The sequence below is a fragment of the Mustela erminea genome, chromosome 1 (assembly GCF_009829155.1).
Source record: "Mustela erminea isolate mMusErm1 chromosome 1, mMusErm1.Pri, whole genome shotgun sequence".
NCBI lineage: Eukaryota > Metazoa > Chordata > Mammalia > Carnivora > Mustelidae > Mustela > Mustela erminea.
Genome location: NC_045614.1, coordinates 19,245,219 through 19,262,197, shown reverse-complemented (window position 1 = coordinate 19,262,197; position 16,979 = coordinate 19,245,219). Strand labels below are relative to the sequence as shown.

The following is a 16,979-nucleotide window of genomic DNA, read 5'->3' as shown; positions in this document are numbered from 1 at the left end:
ATGACATGAGCCAAAGGCACATGCTTAACTGAGGCACCCAGGCACCCCATAAATATACACATTTTTTAAAAAGGAAATAAACCCTAGAGTAGTGAGTCTCAACATTTTTAATCACAAAACAACATTACACTCTTAAAATTACTGAGGCTTAGGAGGGATTTTATGTGAATGATATCTATGGATGTTTATAAGAAATTAGAACGGAGAAAATTTAAACCATTTGCTTATTTATTTTTATTTTATTATAATTAAATTAAATTAAAATAATTTAACTTAATTTTCTTAAAGTATATACTCATTCTCTCTCTAAAAATAAAATAAATTTTAAAAAAAGAACACTTGGGACACCTGGGTGGCTCAGTCATTAAGCGTCTGCCTTCAGCTCAGGTCATGATCCCAGGGTCCTGGGATCGAACCCTACATTAGGCTCCCTGCTCAGTGGGTAGTCTACTTCTCCCTCTCCCTCTCCCACTCCCACTGCTTGTATTCCTTCTCTCTCTGTCTGTCAAATAAATAAATAAAATCCTTAAAAATAAAATTAAAAATTAAAAAAAGAACACTTGTAAAGGTAATTCAGTAAGTATGAAAGCCAGTATCATTGTATTTTTACTTTAGTCTGTAACTTCTCTTTTTTTTTTCATCTCTTTTTTCTATATGATTTAAAAGGCAGAGCTGGGGCACCTGGGTGGCCCAGTGGGCTAAAGCCTCTGCCTTCGGCTCAGGTCATCATCAGGTCATGATTCCGGGGTCCTGGGTTCGAGCCCCACATCGGGCTCTCTGCTCAGCAGGGAGCCTGCTTCCCTTCCTCTCTCTCTGCCTGCCTCTCTGCCTACTTGTGATCTCTGTCTGTCAAATAAATAAATAAAAATCTTTTTAATAAATAAATAAATAAAAGGCAGAGCTGCCTCTGCCTTCAGCTCAGGTCATGATCTCAGGGTCCTGGGATCAAACCCGACATCAGGCTCTCTGTTCAGCACGGAGCCTGCTTCCTCCTCTCTCTCTCTCTCTCTCTGCCTGCCTCTCTGCCTACTTGTGACCTCTCTCTCTGTCCAATAAATAAATAAAATGTTAAAAAAAAAAAAAAGAGGCAGGGCTGCTTTGGTCAACTCATTTTTGATAAAGCAAGAGAGAATGTCCAGTGAAAAAAAGACAGTCTCTTCAACAAATGGTGTTGGGAAAACTGGACAGCCACATGCAGAAAAACGAAACTGGATCATTTCCTCACACCACCCACAAAAATAGACTCAAAATGGATGAAAGACCTAAATGTGACACAGGAAACCATCAAAATCCTAGGGGAGAACACAGGCAGCGACCTCCTTGACCTTGGCCACAGCAACTTCTTACTAAACACATCTCCAGTGGCGAGGGAAACAAAAGCAAAAATGAACTGTTGGGACTTCATCAAGATAAAAAGCTTCTGTACAGGGAAGAAAACAATCAACAAAACTAAAAGGCAACCTATGGGATGGAGAAGATATTTGCAAATGATACTATGGGATAAAGGGCTGGTAACCAAAATCTACAAAGAACTTACTAAACTCAACACCCAAAAAAACAATCCAGTCAAGAAATGGGCAGAAGACACGAACAGACATTTCTCCAAAGACATATAAATGGCCAACAGACACATGAAAAAAATGCTCAACGTCATTCATCATCAGAGAAATACAAATCAAAACCACAGTGAGGGGGTGCCTGGGTGGCTCAGTGGGTTAAAGCCTCTGCCTTCAGCTTGGGTCATGATCCCTGAGTCCTGGGATCGAGACCCTCATCAGGCTCTCTGCTCGGCAGGGAGCCTGCTTCCCTCTCTCTCTCTGACTGCCTCTCTGCCTGCTTGTGACCTCTGTCTGTCAAATAAATAAATAAACTCTTAAAAAAAAAAACACAGTGAGATACCACTTCCCACCAGTCAGAAGGGCTAAAATTAACAAATCAGGAAACAACAGATGTTGGTGAGGATTTGGAGAAAGGGAAAACCTCTCACACTGTTGGTGGGAATGCAAGCTGGTGCAGCCACTCTGGAAGACAGCATGGGGTTTCCTCAAAAAGTTAAAAATAGAACTATAACCCAGCAATTACATTACTGATTCAAAGGGACACATACATTCCAATGTTTATAGCAACACTATCGACAATAGCCAAATTATGAAAAGAGCCCAAATGCTCATCGACTGACAAATGGATAAAGCAGATGTGGTGTATATATATATATATATATATATATATATATATATATATATATATAAAATGGGATATTACTCAGCCAACAAATGAATGAAACCTTGCAATTTGCAATGACATAGATAGAACTAGAGGGTATTATGTTAATTTTATTAAACAAATAATATTAAAATAGTATTATTTTATATGTTATTTTATAAACAATATATAGCACATAATTTTATTAAATATTATTATTAATAAAATTAAGTTTAATATTAAATAATATTAAAATATTGTTTTTGTCAGAGAAAAGCAAATACTGTATGATTCCACTCGTATGTGGAATTTAAGAAAGAAAGCAGATGGACATAGGGGAAAGGAAGGAAAAATAAGATAAAAACTGAGAGGGGTGGGCGCCTGGGTGGCTCAGTGGGTTAAAGCCTCTGCCTTCGGCTCAGGTCATGATCCCAGGGTTCTTGGATAGAGCCCCACATCGGGCTCTCTGCTCAGCGGGGAGCCTGCTTCCTCCTCTCTCTCTGCCTACTTCTCTGCCTACTTGTGATCTCTGTCAAATAAATAAATAAAATCTTAAAAAAAAAAAAAAAAACCTGAGAGGGAGACAAAGCATAAGAGACTCTTAACTTAAAAAAAAAAAAAAAAAAGAGAGAGACTCTTAACTACAGAGGACAGGGTGCCTAGGTTTCTCAGTCATTAAGCATCTGCCTTCCACTCAGGTCATGATCCCAGGGTTCTGGGATCGAGCCCTGCATCTGGCTCCCTGCTTCTCCCCTCCCACTTCCCCTGCTTGTGTTCCCTCTCTCATTGTGTCTCTCTTTGTCAAATAAATGGATTAAAAATATTTTTAAAAAATTATAGAGGACAAGCTGAGGGTTGCTGGAGGAGAGGTGGGGAGGTTGGGCTAAATGGGTGATGGGCATTAAGGAGGCACTTGTGATAAGGACTGGGTGTTATATGTAAGTGATGAATCATTAAATTCTACTCCTAAAACCAATACTACACTACGCGTTAACTAACTTGAATTTAAATAAAAACTTGGAAGATAAACATATAAATAAATAAATAAATAGCAGGGCCCCTGGCTGGCTCAGTTGGTAGAGCATGCAACTCTTAACCTAAGGGTTATGAGTACAAGCCCCACATTGGGTTTAGAGTTTACTTAAAAATAAAATCTTGGGGCATGTGGGTGGCTCAGTTGGTTAGGGATCCCACACATGATTTCAGCTCAGGTCATGACCTCATGGGTCGTGAGATTGAGCCCAGGGTTGACTCTACACTCAAGGCAGAATCTGCTTGAGATTCTCTTTCTTTGCACCTCCACCCAACTCACATTTGTGCGCATGCTCTCTCTCAAATAAATAAATCTTTATAAAACAATTATAAATTTATGTTACCAGTCATAAAGCATATAAAGATATTATTTTTGATAATAACAATATAAAGAACAGAGGGGTAGGAACAGAGATGTATAGGAGTATATTGCTTATAAATTTGTTGGAACTAAGTTGGTATTATTTATTTATTTTTAAATATTTTATTTATTTATTTGACAGACAGAGATCACAAGGAGGCAGAGAGGCAGGCAGAGAGGCAGGAATCAGGCTCACTGTTGAGAAGAGAACCCAATGCAGGGCTCCATCACAGGACCCTGGGATCATGACCTGAGCCAAAGGCAGAGGCTTTAACCCACTGAGCCACCCAGGCGCCTCTAAGTTGGTATTATTTAAATGAACTTGTTATAAATTTAAGATGTCAATCATAATACCAAGTTAGCTATCAAGAAAGTAGTTTAAAAATATACAAAGGGCACCTAGCTTGCTCAGTTGATAGAGCAGGATACTCAATCTTGTGGTCATGAGTTCAAGCCCCATAGTGGGTGTAGAGCTTACATAAAACAAAACAAAACAAATATACAAAAAAAAATAAATAAATACAAAAAAGGAAAGAAGGAAAACAAATTAGTACACTACAAAAAATTTAACTAAATTTTAAAAAGCCAGAAAGGAAGGAATTAAGGAACAACAACAACAAACATACAGAATGCCTACAGCTAAACTAAATGTCACAAGTAAATCCTTTATCAGGAATCACATCAAATGTAAATGAGTTAAACCTTACTAGTAAAAGTTTAGAAGATTAGAATTTAAAAGCCCAGATCTATCTATATGCTATCTGTAAGAGACTCATTTTATTTTATTTTATTTTATTTTATTTATTTATTTTTTTAAGCAGGCTCTCCGCTCAGCAGAGAGCCCGATGCGGGACTCGATCCCAGGACCCTGGGATCATGACCTGAGCCGAAGGCAGCGGCTTAACCCACTGAGCCACCCAGGTGCCCCAAGAGACTCATTTTAGATAGAAGGACACAGAGAGGTTGAAAGTAAAAGTGTAGAAAAATATACTCCATGCAATTAGTAACCAAAAGAAAGTTGGGCGGCTATGTTATTATAAGACAAAATAGACTTAAGTCAAAACAGCTTATAAGGGACAAAGAAATATATTTTAATATTTATGTATTTAAGTAATCTCTACTTAAATCTCTACCTTAATCTTAATCTCTACCCAACATGGGGCTTGAAATCACAACCCCAAGATCGAGCCACATGCTCAGCGTGCCTGGGTGGCTGAGTCGGTTAAGTGTCTGCCTTCAGTTCAGGTCATAATCGCAGGGTTCTGATACGGAGCTTGGTGACTGGCTTCCTGCTCAGTGGGGAGTCTGCTTCTCTCTCTCTCTCTCTCTCTCTCTCTCTTTCTCTCTCTCTTCTCTCAAATGATTAAATAAAATCTTAAAAAAAAAAAAAAGTCACGTGCTCTACAGACTGAGCCTGTAAGGGCCCATTTATCCAGAGTGATTCCATCTTGGATTAAACAGTCATTTTGTTGTTTATGCAGTAAACTTAAACTGTCCCTGACCCGCCCCCCCAGGGACTTACTTAAAAACAAGTCCTGGAAACCAGTCCCACGTAACAAAGCCCAAATACAAGGGTCAGTCAGGCCAGGTGGAGACATCCAATGGGGGGGGGGGGGAGGCGGTGCATATACTGTCTCCCTAGCTACCAAGGAGTATGGGCCCACCTTTAGGGCGCCAATTCTGACCAAGGTGATAGGTTAGTTCAAATGTCTACTGGGGTTGGGCGCCTGGGTGGCTCAGTGGGTTAAGCCGCTGCCTTCGGCTCAGGTCATGATCTCGGGGTCCTGGGATCGAGTCCCGCATCGGGCTCTCTGCTCGGCAGGGAGCCTGCTTCCCTCTCTCTCTCTCTGCCTGCCTCTCCATCTACTTGTGATTTCTCTCTGTCAAATAAATAAATAAAATCTTTAAAAAAAAAAAAATGTCTACTGGGGTAAATTGTAATTCAATTGGTCATTTATGTGTGACCTAGCATGACTGTGCAGCTTTCTCTGTGTGTTATAATCTCATTGGCCACCTGTGCGTAGCCAGGCCCAACCACATGGCCTTTGCCCTTAAAAGCTAGTCTGTAAGGCGGAGAGGGGTCACCCTCTCTGTAAGAGGCTTGGCCCCGGCTGGTCTGTTTGATTCTTGAAGCTTGGTGTGAAGTATAGCTTTGTTTGACCTTCGCTTTGTATCAGTCTCGCTCACTCCTTTAGTCACGGACCCAACACTGGGGGGCCTTTCAAGCCAACCGAGCGTTTAGTCACGGACCCAACACTGGGGGGCCTTTCAAGCCAACCGAGCAACCCAAAGGAAGAAATAATATATTTTTTAAAGATTTCATTTATTTACTTGACAGAGATCACAAGTAGGCAGAGAGGCAGGCAGTTGGGCGGGGGGGAGGTTAGGAGGTTCCCTGCCAAGCAGAGAGCCCAGTGTGGGGCTCGATCCCAGGACCCTGAGATCATGACCTGAGCTGAAGGCAGAGGCTTAACATACTGAGCCACCCAGGTGCCCCAGGAAGAAATAATATTGATAAAAGGGACAACACAGTAAGAAGATACAATTATAAACATATACACATCTAACAACAAGGCCCAAAAATACATAAAACAAAAATTAACAGAATTGGACAGAAAAATAGATAGTTCTATAATAATAACTGGCAGCTCCAATACTTCACATTCAATAATGGCTAGAACAACCAGACAGAAGATCAACAAGGAAATAGAAGATTTAAACAATGCTGTAGACCAAAGTAGACCTAACGGTGTGAAGATTATGTAAAAATAAAATCTTAAGGGAGCCTGGGTGGTGGCTCAGTCAGTTAAGTGTCTGACTCTTGATCTCAGCTCAGGTCTTGGTCTGGGAGGCATGACTTCACCCCCTATTGGACTCTATGCTGGGGGTGGAGTCTATTTAGAAAATAATAACAATAAATTTTAAAAATAACAAAACTTTAACCAACAAATAAACAAAATGCTCTGTGATGGTTAATTTTTATGTGGGCCACAGAATATCTAGACATTTAGCTAAATATTATTCTGGGTGTGTTTGTGAGGGTGTTTCTGGGTGAGATTAATATTCAAATAGACCGAATAAAGCACATTTCCCTCTCTAATATGGGGGGGGCTTCATCCAATCAATTGAAAAACTGAAAAGAACAGAAAAGTTTAGTAAGAGGAAACTCCTTCTGCTTGATTGAGCTGAAACATTGGTGTTCTCCAGCCTTTGGACTGAGACTGTAATATCAGCTTTTCTTGGGTCTTGGTCCTGCTGGCTTTGGACTAGAATTTATGAGATCAACTTTCCTGGTTCTTGGGCTTTCAGACTTGAACTTGAACTGTACATTGGCTCTTCTGGTTTTCCAGGTTGCCTTCTGCAGATCTTGGGGAGGTCTCAGCCTCCAAAAGAGCATGAACCAATTCCTTATTCTCTTTCTCTCTCTCTCTCTCCATCTACATATAACACAACATGCTCAGAAAACAAAAACAAACCATGGGGTGCCTCGCTTTCTCAGTCAGTAGAATATATGACTTTTGAACTCGGAGTTGGAAGTTCTAGCCCCACATTACATAAAAATAAAATCTTTAAATATGCTCATCATTTCTCTTTAACTTTTAATTTTTTATTTACTTTGTTTTTTAAAGACCTTATTTATCTATTTGACAAGAGACCCAGAGAGAGAGGGAACACAAGCAGGAGGAGTGGGAGAGGGTGAAGCAGGCTCCCCACCCAGCAGAGAGCCCTATGTGAGCTGGATCCCAAGATCCCAGGACCATGACCTGAGCCAAAAGCACATGCTTATAACAACTGAGCCACCCAGGTGCCCCAACTTTTCTATTTTTTTTTTTCCAATTTTAATTCCAGTGCAGTTAACATATAGTGTTATATTTGATGTAGGAAACAAAGGCAGGGTGCACAGGGTGGGAGTGCTCAGTTAGTTAAGCATCTGCCTTTGGCTTGGGTCATAATCCCACGGTCCTGAGATCAAGTTCCACATAGGGCTCCCTGCTCAGCCGGAGGCTTCTGCCACTATTCCTGCTTGTGTTTGTGCCCCCTCCGACAGATAAATGCATAAAATCTTTTTTTTTTTAAGATTTTATTTATTTGACAGAAATCACAAGCAGGCAGAGAGGCAGGCAGAGAGAGAGAGGAGGAAGCAGGCTCCCTGCCAAGCAGAGACCCTCCATCCCAGGACCCTGAGATCATGACCTTAGAAGGCAGAGGCTTAGCCCACTAAGCCACCCGGGCGCCCAATCTTTTTTTTTTTTTTTTTTAAGATTTTATTTATGTATCTGACAGTCAGAGATCACAAGTATAAGGTTTTTTTTTTTTTTTTTAAAGAATTTATTTATTTGACAGAGATCACAAGCAGGCAGAGAGGCAGGCAGAGAGAGAGGAGGAAGCAGGCCCCCCGCTGAGCAGAGAGCCCGATGCGGGGCTCGATCCCAGGACTCTGAGATCATGACCTGAGCCGAAGGCAGCGGCTTAACCCACTGAGCCACCCAGGCGCCCCAAGTATAAGGTTTTATAGGCGAGATAAACGTGACACCAGGCGAAGTGGGTGCAAGGCAAGATTTATTAAAGGCACTCTCCCGAGAAGTTTCAGGGCTCAGGAGAAGGGGAGCCAAGAAAGTTGCGCTGAGAGGAGGTGGGAACCCACCGGCGAAATTCCGCGACTCTTGAAAGGGGAGTGGGGGAAGTCGCACAGGGAGGGAGTTGGGAGGGGTGTCTTTTATCTGTTTCCAGCATAGGTATCAGGTTACCTATGGAGACAAGACCTGGGGTGGGACCCTGAGGTCATTTCTATTGTTACTCTTGCACTCCCAGAGCCACCGGTCATTTCTATTGTTCCTCCTGCACTCCCGGAGCCTGCGACCTAACAACCAGTATGCATAGAGAGAGGAAGGGAAGCAGGCTCCCTGCCGAGCAGAGAGCCTGAAGCGGGGCTGGATCCCGGAACCCTGGGATCATGACCTGAGCCGAAGGCAGAGGCTTTAACCCACCGAGCCACCCAGGTGCCCCAATGCATAAAATCTTAAAAAAAAAGGAGGGGGAATACTTGGGTGGCTCAGTTGAGTGAGCATCTGCCTTCAGCTCAAGTCCTGATCCCAGAACCCTCGGATGGACTGAGTCCCACATTGGGCTCCTTGCTTAGCCAGGAGCCTGCTTCTCCCTCTGCCTGCTGCCCACTCCCCATACCCGCCTTTTGTGTTCATTCTCTCTCTCTCTCTGGCAAATAAATAAATAAAATCTTTTTTTTTTTTTTTAAGTGCTCTTGGAACTTCCTTTATCTTTACTTCTCCCAACCCCAGGGTATATAATCACTTGCTCATCACAATCCCCAGGCATGAGGGAGTACTAGGCAGCAACAGGCAGAAACCCTGCCTCCGGGTCCTGTCCCTGTGCTTTAATAAAACCATTTTGCACCAAAGAGGTCTCAAGAATATTTCCTTGGCCATGGGCTCCGAACTCACCAACACAACACAGCAATGTCCAAAAAAACTAAATTCATATTGTCTTCCTCTTTCTTGAACATTAATATTGTCTTCCACTTTCTTGAACATAGGGAATATCATGTTTGAGTTTTAATGTCCTTGTCTATTAACTCTAGAATTGGTTATTTCTGGGTCTGTTTCTCTTGTTTGATTTTTCTTTTCATTATAGGTCATTTTTTTGCTGCTTTACATGATTGGTAATTTTAATTTTTTAATTTTTATAATTTTTTAAGTAGGCTCCACGTCCAATGTTGGGCTTGAACTCCCAACCCCGAGATCAAAAGTCAGATGCTCGGGGCGCCTGGGTGGCTCAGTGGGTTAAAAACTCTGCCTTCGGCTCAGGTCATGATGGGTTCGAGCCCCGCATCGGGCTCTCTGCTCAGTGGAGAGCCTGCTTCCTCCTCTCTCTGCCTGCCTCTCTGCCTACTTGTGATCTCTGTCAAATAAATAAATTAAATATTTAAAAAAAAAAGTCAGATGCTCTATCAACTGATCCAGCCAGGTGCTCTGTGACTGGTAATATTTAATTGGATGCCAGACTTTGCAAGTTTTACCTTTTTAAGTGCTGATACTATTGCGTTCCTATAAATATTTGTGACCTTTGTTCTTGGATACATTTAGGCATTTTGATCATTTTGAGGCTCGATTTTAAGCTCTTGTTAGGTGGTGTCTGAGCAGATTTTAGTCTAGGGCAAATTTTTATGCACAACTGAAGCAATTTCTAGGCACTTTGCACAATGAATTAGTGATGGAGGCAGACTGGGTCAGAAGACCCAGAAGGGGTCCTGCAGGACTAGCTAAGAAGGTCTTGGCTTCATGAAGAATGGAAAGCAGAGTTTACTGAAGATTTATGTATATAGAATCATACGAACAGAGTGTCCAGGAGACTTGGAAAGAACATGAGTCTCATTTTTGCTTGAGGCCTGGGGTTTTTATTGGAGATTATGGTCTGGTGCATGTGTCCTTTTAAGCATCAGGAACTGGTCAGAACAAGGAGAGGATCCAGATGCTCTTCAGAAGTCATTTATTTCCTGAAGTTAAGCGTCTTGGTGTCAAGGTGTTGGGAGTCAGTGGTCTTGGAGAATGTTTATGATGACCCTGCCCCATCACTCCTTAGATGTGATCTATTGCGCCAGAAGACTCTGAAGATATCACTATCTCTCTATCCCTTACAAGGAAGACATATGCTATTTGAATTACTAGGTATGTGTAGAGTAGGTGAGGTGCTCGTTCTAGTAACAACAGAAGCCAGAGCAGAGGTCCCAAAGATACAAATGTAGTGATCCACAAGGAAACCTGCACCCCAATGTTTATAGCAACAATGTCCACAATAGCCAAACTATGGAAAGAGCCCAGATGTCCACTGACAGATGAATGGATAAATATGTAGAACGATGAGAGACTATGGACTCTGAAAGTTTCATAGGGTTTTCAAGGGGCAGGGGGTGGGAGGCTGGGTACCAGGTGGTGGGTATTATAGAGGGCACGGATTGCATGGAGCACTGGGTGTGGTGCAAAAATAATAAATACTGTTATGCTGAAAATAAATAAAAAATTAAAAAAAAAGAAATACCAAAAAAATATGTAATACACACACACACAGAGAGGGAGAGAGAGAGAGAGAGAGAGAGAGGAATATTACACAGTCATCAAAAATGAAACTTGCCGGGGCACCTGGGTGGCTCAGTGGGTTAAAGCCTCTGCCTTTGGCTCAGGTCATGATCCCAGGGTCCTGGGGTCAAGCCCCACATCGGGCTCTCTGCTCAGCAGGGAACCAGCTTCCCCCTCTCTCTCTGCCTGCCTCTCTGCCTCCTTGTGGTCTCTCCCTCTGTCAAATAAATCAATAAAATCTTTAGGAAAAAAATGAAATTTGTCATTTGCGGTGATGTGAATGGAGCTACAGAGTATTATGCTAAGTGAAATGAGTCAATCAGAGAAAGACAATTATCATATGATCTCACTGATGTGTGGAATTTAAGAAACAAATCAGAGGATCATAGGGGAAGAGAAGAAAAAAATGAAACAAAATGAAACCAGAGAGGGAGACAAAGTATAAGAGACTCTTAATCTTAAAACAAACTGAGGTTGCTGGGGGGGGGGGTACGGTAACTGGGTGATGGACATTGGGGAGGGTATGTGCTATAACGAACACTGGGTGTTATATAAGACTGATGAATCACAGACCTGTGACCCTGAAACACATAATACATGTATGTTAATTAATTGAATTTTTTAAAAAAAGAAAGCTAAAGCAAAGGGAAAAAATGGCTATTTTTATGGGGTCTTCAGCTTCCCTGTCTCATTAGCATTTTGTTTTTGTTCATTTTTTTTAACTAATGGTTGATGGGAATACAAACTTTCTGGGTCAAAATAAGATTTGGTGTTATCACCTTTTAATTCTTTTGGGTAGTTCTTTGTCTGGTTGTCTGGCCTTGGGTAGTTTCCTCACGTGCATGTGCTGATCATATTAAGCTGAAACCTCAAGGGGATCCCCCCTAGGGATCTCTGGAGTCATCTCTCTCTGAAGTTCTGTCCTGTCTAGCTTCTAGTCATCTTTGCCTCCCCAAACTCCCAGTTTTGTCTCCTCAACGCAGGGAGTCTGACAGACTCCTTCGCAGTTCTTCCTCATTATATTTGGAAATTCTTTCCAGACGGTAAGCTGGGATAATCATTGAGTGCTTTTTTGTTGTTTCTCCTCTTTTAGGGATCACTGTTCTGTGGTGTCTGATGGACAGTGTCTAAAAATGATTGTTACACATATATTTTTTTAAAGATTTTATTTATTTCTTTGACAGATAGAGATCACAAGTAGGCAGAGAGGCAGGCAGAGAGAGAGGAGGGGGGAAGCAGACTCCCCGCTGAGCAGAGAGCCCGATGTGGGGCTCGATCTCAGGACCCTGAGATCATGACCTGAGCTGAAGGCAGAGGCTTTAACCCACTGAGCCACCCAGGAGCCCCTGTTACACATATTTTGTGGGCTTCTTTAGTTGGCTCAGGACGGCAGGGGGATAAATCTTTTTCCCAATTACTCCATTTTAGGTGGAAGTAGAAGTCCCTAAAATAGAACAATTTGTTCATTTGGATTGTATTTATTGAGCACCATCCATGCCCAGCATGATGCTAGGAGATGTGGGATACAGGCAACAGACTAAATTCCTGCTCTCCTACCTCGTGTAGCCCAGTGTGGGAGACAGGCTTTGGGGGGATGATTACAATAAAATGTGGAAAGCCTCTGACAATGTACAAGATCTAACTTAGTCCAGGAGATCAAGAAAGTACTCCTTAAAAAATCAAAATCTAAAGCAAGAACTGAAGGGTAGATAGGTGATTGGTGGTAGGGCAGAAGTGATCTAAAGAATGTTCTGTGAGCAGGCTAGAAGGAAAAGAGAGGGCACCATGTGGGAGGAACTCAAGTGAAGGTAGCAGTGTTGGGGAAGGGGACAGGTTTTCTTTTTTAAAGTTATCTTTGTTTTATTTGTTTGTTTTGTGATCTCTATGCCCAACCTGAGGCTCAAATTTACAACCCAAGGTGGAGAGTCATATGCTCTTCTGAATGAGCCAGCTACCCCAGGGAGCAGGTTTTGAGTAGCCTGAGGTGGGGGCTATTCATGCCTTGGACTCATGGATTTACCAAAGAGCTTTTGGATTTGACCTTGAAGCAGAAGGATTCCAGGAGGATTTCACACTGAAAAGGTTGTCTTGCCACAGAGTAGGTAATGGATTAGAGGGGCAGGAGTGGAGGTGGCTATCTACCAGGGAGATATGAAGCAAGACCCATCTGCAGTGAAGGACCACACGGGTCTGTGTCTGCTATTGTAACTGAGTAACATGAATTTGCTCCTTGATGAGACACAGAAACTACACAGGGAGGAGTTGTTACACAAAGGAAATGTTATGTGCAGCAAAGGAGATCACAGGAAATAACTTCCAACCTTGACTCCCAGAGAAAGGGTGAATAGGTTCCCTTTAATCAGGGTTAGGATGAATATTTATATACTGACTTATTTTATATATTTTTTAAATTTTATTTTTAAGTAATCTCTACACACACTGTGGGGTTCAAACACACGACTCCGAGATCAAGAGCCAGATGCTTTTCTGACTGAGCCAACCTGGTGCCCCCTAGGGTTAGGATGGATGGAAATGGGAGCCTTGGGGTACTGGCTGGCTCGGTCAGAAGAGCATGTGACTTTTGATCTCAGGGTCTTGTGTTTGAGCCCCACAGCAGGTGTAGAGATTACTAAAAATAAGTAAATAAATGAACTTTAAAAAAAAAGAACAAGAAATGGGAGCCCTCTCTGCTGAGCAGAGAGCCTGCTTCCCTCTCTCTCTCTCTCTGGCTGCCTCTCCGTCTACTTGTGATTTCTCTCTGTCAAATTAATAAATAAAATCTTTAAAAAAAAAAAAAAAAAAAAGGAATGGGAGCCCTGTCATCGGATGGAGAAGTAGGCATAAGGTCATGTATGTGCCTTAAGGAAACACGCCTATCCATACCTTGCATGTTATGTAAATGAGGCTTGTGCTTCAGCTCGGGTGGAGACTTCAGTATTATGAAGAGGTAAAGGTACCTGTTGGTGACTCCATGGGTCACTCCAAGGTCCATCTGCCCAGGCATGAGTCAGGGGTTCAGCTCAAACCGGTCTGGGTTGTCTGGGCTGCCAGAGCTCTTTATCCAAGCAGGTGTTATTGCTTGAGGGCTAGTTTTGGTTTCCATCACAGCACGTTGTGTCCCTGGGGTCCGCTGTCTAAGTTAAGAGATAAGCTGGAGGCACGCCTGGGTGGCTCAGTTGGTTAAGCAGCTGCCTTCGGCTCAGGTCATGATCCCAGCGTCCTGGGATTGAGTCCCACATCGGGCTCCTTGCCCCGCAGGGAGCCTGCCTCTCCCTCTGACTCTGCCTGCCACTCTGCCTGCCACTCTGCCTGTGCGCTCGCGCTCTCTCTCTCTCTCTGACAAATAAAATTAAAAAAAAAAAAAAAAAGAGATAAGCTGGAAAGGAGAGCTTAGGGGAAAATGTGGGACAAAATTTGGTGCGTACTAATAGGCGAGTAGTAAAGGTTAAGTCTTGGGGTCTAGCTGGTGACCCTGGGCCTATGCTTTCAGAGCTAAGTCCTAGAGCCCAGAACTTACATATATCCTCCTGATGTCCAGGGGGCCTGTTATCTTCTGGGATTTGAGAAAGCCTCTCTTGACCATGAGGTGGTCTTCAGAAAGAGGAAACTCTCAGGAACCCAGGGAGTGAATCATTAGTCTGAATCCAAATGGAGACAGTGATGGCCAGTCCAGGAGACCCAAGGATACCAATTATTTTCCCTTGGGGGTGCCTGAATGGCTAGTCATTAAGCGTCTGCCTTGATCACATGGTCCTAGAATGGAGCCCCATATCAGGCTCACTGGAGCCTACTTCTCCCTCTCCCTCTTCCTGCTGTTCCCCTACTTGTGCTCTCTCTCTCTGTCTCTCTCTCTGTCAAATAAATAAAATCTTTAAAAAAATTACTTTCCCCTGACAACAGTGTCACGAGCTAAACCCCTGCATCCCGCCAGGAGGTTGTGACGTGTAAAGAAGAGATAGAGAGATGGATATGATGTAACTCACTTGATCTTTATTGGGATGAGGTCCGCACCACTATCGTGGCCTGGTCACGGTCCGCTGACATTGTCTCAGAGAAGGAGACGTCGCCTCACAATCTAGACAGAGAGGTCACCGCAGAAGTTGAGACTGAGGACCAGCGAGTGGTTGGCAACGAAACTGTCGGGGCGTCGGTAGCACCGGCGATGATGTCCTCCCGACATGGAACTCGCTTCACCTCAGTCCAACCCGATGCCTCTTTATATACTGTGCTAAGTCTCCTTCATAAACACATCACATCACTTGTTTTTCTTATGCTTACACACCAAAAACATAAACACGTCGTAAACATGTTTTGGTCTACGATATTTCGCACAAGTTAAAATTTTTACAACTTGTTACTCCGCGCTAATCTTATCACTACACGCATATGGTCTAGGCTTACTTGCTATGTGGTTAGTTTGCAATTTGTTCCTGTTTTTCATTTAGTAGGGGTTAGCACTTACTACATATTATTTATTTATTTATTTATTCATTTATTTATTAAAGGTTCGTACTCACTACACAACAGCTAATGAGAAGATGAGAAGACAGGGAATGTTTTCTGTCCCTGGAAGTCTCTGGGGGCACCTGGACTAGGAAGGCACAAGTCTTCCAGGCTGTTCCTTGGGCGGGCCCGGAATCCTGGTTTTGTGTCTGTCTGGTATCCCACTTTGAGAGCACTGTGGGTTACACTGGGCCTGTGTCTTTGGGTTCCTCAATAGGCCCGAGTCACCAAAGCTGATTATTACCTGGAAGGTTCTGACCTGTGAGGAAGGAGCCCAAAAGAGGCCCTGGTTCCAGCTCTACTTCATACTGCTTTATTGGCTTAGGAAATCACTGTAACACTTCTGGCCTCAGCTTTGTTATCAATAAAACAGGCTTACCTAATGATATCTGAGGCACTATTTCCACAAGTGCCTAGAAGGATGGTGATGATGATAAACATAATAGTTAACATTCATTTTTTGCTTTGCTTTTTTTTTTCTTTAAAAATCATGTATATTGGGGCGCCTGGGTGGCTCAGTGGGTTAAAGCCTCTGCCTTTGGCTTAGGTCATGATCTAAGAGTCCTGGGATTGAGCCCCACATTAGGCTCTCTGTTCAGCAGGGAGCCTGCTTCTTCCTATCTCTCTGCGTGCTTCTCTGCCTACTTGTAATCCCTGTCTGTCAAATAAATAAATAAAATCTTTAAAAAAATTTTTTCTCAAAATAAATAAATAAATAAATAAAATCATGTATATTGAGGTATAATATAGATGCAGTCAAAATGCACAAAAATTGGGGCACCTAGCTGGCTCAGTCTGTAGAACACGTGATTCTTGATCATGGGGTTGTGAGTTTGAGCCCCAAGCTGGGTGCAGAGATTACTTAAAAGTAAAATCTTTAAGGCACCTGGGTAGCTCGGTTGGTTGGGCAAATGCCTTCAGCTTAGGTCATGACCCTGGAGGTCCTGGATCCAGTCACACATTGGGCTCCCTGTCCAGCAAGGAGTCTGCTTCTCCCTCTGACCCTTCCTCCTATTTATTTATTTACTAATAAATAAATAAAATCTTTTTAAAAATAAAAAATAAAATATTTTTAAAAATCCATAAATCTTAAACATTCAGTTTAATAAGTTTTAAAAATTGTCTATACAAATGTAACTATTACCACAATCAAGTTTTGAATGCCTGGGTAGCTCAGTCAGTTAAGTATCTGCCTTCGGCTCAGGTCATGATCCCAGGGTCTTGGGATCAAGTACTGCATAGGGCTTCTTGCTCAGCAGGATGTCTGCTTCTCTCTCTGCCTGCTTCTCCCTCTGCCTGCTGCTCCCCTTGCTGTGCTCTCTGACAAATAAATAAATAAAATCTTTAAAAAAAAATTACAAATCACCAAAATCAAGTTATAGAACCTTTCCATCACCCCAAAGTATTCCCTTGTACTTCTTCATAGTCAATCCCTTCCCTTCTCTTCCTGCCCCAGGAAAAACTGTTCTGATTTATATTACTATATATTAGCTTTGCCTTTTTTACAATTTCATGTAAGTGGTATCATACACAATGTACTCTTTTGGGTCTTTTTTTTTTTTTTTAAGGATTTTCTTCATTCATTTGAGAGAAGGAGAAAGAGCAAACATGACCTGGGTAAAGGGCAGAAGGAGAAGCAGACTCCCACCAAGCAGGGAGCCTGATGAGGGACTTGATCCCAGGACTCCAGGATCATTATCTGAACCAAAGGCAGACGCTTAACCAACTGAGCCACCCAGTTGCCCTTGGGCCTGATTTTTTTGCTTAACATAGTACACTTGAAATTTAAT

At 42.5% G+C, this 16,979-nt stretch overlaps 1 protein-coding gene across 1 annotated transcript in view; it reads left to right on the top strand.

Annotated features, from left to right (window-relative positions):
- The window catches only part of AMT (aminomethyltransferase), a 31,303-nt gene that overhangs the window by 2,895 nt on the left and 11,429 nt on the right, over positions 1-16,979 (top strand). Inside the window, exon 2 of the mRNA XM_032319670.1 lies at positions 383-387. The gene's annotated coding sequence lies outside the window, so the exon portion shown is untranslated. The remainder of the gene's footprint in view (positions 1-382; positions 388-16,979) is intronic.